A 2,626-nucleotide genomic window follows, 5' to 3' on the forward strand; every position below is an offset into this window, starting at 1 on the left:
AAGATGAAGTAAGGACTGGGAATGAAAACAAATTTAAAGAGAGAGTTTGGAGTTGGAAGATTTGGGAGTCAGCATATTTAGGTTCTAGAAGAAATGTGACATTCTTTTTTTATGTAATTAAAATTTTTGAGGTAATATTGGTTTATATCATTACATAAATTTCAGGTGTACATCATTATATTTCCATTTCTGTGTAAGTCTATATTGTTTTCACCACCCCAAGTCTAATTGCCATCCCTCACCATAAAAATGTGCCCTTTCACCATGTTTGTCCACGCCCCCCCCCCCTTACTCTCTGGTAACTACCAATATATTCTCTGTCTCTGTGTGTTTATTGTTGTTGTTTATCTTCCATATATAAGTGAAATCATATGATATTTGGCTTTCTCTGTCTCACCTATTTCACTTAGCCTAATGCCCTCAAGGTCCATCCATGTGGTTGCGAATGGCAAGACTTCATCTTTTTCTATGAAGTAGTATTCCATTGTGTGCGTGTGTGTGTGTGTGTGTGTGTGTGTGTGTGTGTATACACCACATCTTCTTTACCTATTCATCTGTTGATGAAGACACTAGGTCATTTCCAAATCTTGGCTATTGTGAATAATGCTGCAATGAACATAAGGGTGCACATATCTTTTCAAATTAGTTTTTTCATGTCCTTTGGATAAATACTTGGAAGTGGAATAGCTGGATCATATGGTAGTTCTATTCTTAATTTTTTGAGGAATCTCTATACTGTTTTCCAGAGTGGCTGTGCAAGTTTACATTCCCACCAGTAGTGAGTGAGTGTTCCGTTTTCTCCACATCCTCTCCAAGACTTGTTATTTCTTGTCTTTTTAATAATAGCCATTCTGATAGGCATAAGGTGGCATCTCATTGTAGTTTTGATTGCATTTCCCTAATAATTAGTGATGTTGAGCATCTTTTCATGTGCCTGTTGGCCATCTGTATATCTTCTTTGGGAAAAAAATGCCTGCTCAGTCCCTCTGAACATTTTTTAATTGGGTTGTTTGTTTGATGTTGTTGTTAAGTTGTAGGCATTCTTTATATATTTTGGAAATCAACCCCTTATCAGATATATGATTTGCAAATATCTTCTCCCAGTTGTTAGGTTGTCTTTGAAATCTAGCTTTCCAACTGACCTTTTTTAGCTTCCAGATGCTACAGAGTCATGCAAAACCCATCCAGCATCTCTGAATTTTTCCTCTGAGGAATATATGAGTCACCAGAGCAACAGCAGTTATTCTTTGTAATTTTCCTGTGTATGAATCTTGTCATCTTGACTGGGAATGTGCTCATCATCCTGGCTATCAGCTCTGACCCACACCTCCACATGCCCATGTACTTCTTTTGGCCAACTTGTCTTTTGTTGACATGAGTTTAACATCCTCCACAGTTATCAAGATGCTGGTAAATGTACAAACTCAGCAGCATAACATGTCCTATTCTAGTTTCCTCACTCAAATGTATTTCTTTCTTATATTTGGTGATCTGGACAGCTTCTTCCTAATTGTAATGGCCTATGACCTCTGTGTGACCATTTACCACCCTCTCCACTATTTCTCAGTCATGAGCCCCTAAGTCTGTGGCCTCCTACTGGCATTGTGCTGGGTCCTCACCCATACTGTTGCCCTGACTCACACCCTCCTCATGGCTCGGCTGTCCTTCTGTATTGTTGGGGAAATAGCTCACTTTTTCTGTCACATAACTCCTGTCTTGAAGTCATCGTGTTCTGACACCCACATCAATGAGTTGACAATTTTTGTCTTAGGAGGCACGGTACTAATAGTCCCCTTTATATACATTGTCATCTCTTACATCCACATTGTATGGGCCATCCTGAGGGTCCAAATCCCTGGTGAGGGATACAAGGCGTTTTCCACCTGCAGTTCCCATCTCTGTGTTGTCTGTGTGTTCTATGGGATCCTCTTCAGTGCCTACCTGTGTTGCCTCTCAAGAGAACGGCCTTGCAGCAGCTGCCGTGTACACAGTGGTGACCCCTATGTTGAACCACTTTATCTATAGCCTAAGGAACAAGGACAGGAAGGGGAACCTTAAGAGGCTTCTCAGTCGCAGGAGGATTGTTTCCTCTAAGATATAGTGATAGCAACATTTAATGAAAAGAGATAGTCTTGGAGTCAGACAAACTTGGCTTCAGTTTTGGGTCTGCTACATACTAGCCATAAGCCTGTAGTCCTGTTACCTAACATCTCTGAGCCTTAGCCTTCTCATTTATAAAATAGAGATAATTTCTATTTAACAAGGTGATTTGGAGGATTAACTAAGATGAACTATGAAGCGCCTCTAGTATAGTGGCTAATACAGTCATGTGCTGCATAACTATATTTCGGTCAATGATGAGCCATATATACGATAGTGATCCCATAAGATTAGTACCATATAGCCTAGGTGCGTAGGAGGATGTACCATGTAGTTTTGTGTAAGTACACTTTATGATGTTCGCACAAAGACAAAATTGTCCACCGATACATTTTTCAGAATGTATCCCCATCGTTAAGCAAGGCAGGACTATAACAGTAGGTTTCCAAAAAATAATAGCTATTATTATTATTACTGTTGTCACTCTCCATTGTTCCTCCCCACTCAAAAAGTCTTAAAATATTTT

General features: G+C 39.6%; 1 pseudogene; it reads left to right on the forward strand.

Annotated features, from left to right (window-relative positions):
- The first annotated feature begins 1,171 nt into the window (after positions 1-1,171).
- LOC101392070 (olfactory receptor 1N1-like) lies at positions 1,172-2,101 on the forward strand (annotated as a pseudogene).
- The last annotated feature ends 525 nt before the right edge of the window (positions 2,102-2,626 follow it).

The sequence above is a fragment of the Ceratotherium simum genome, chromosome 29 (genome assembly GCF_057802395.1).
Source record: "Ceratotherium simum simum isolate JZ-2026a chromosome 29, ASM5780239v1, whole genome shotgun sequence".
Taxonomy (NCBI): Eukaryota; Metazoa; Chordata; class Mammalia; order Perissodactyla; family Rhinocerotidae; genus Ceratotherium; species Ceratotherium simum.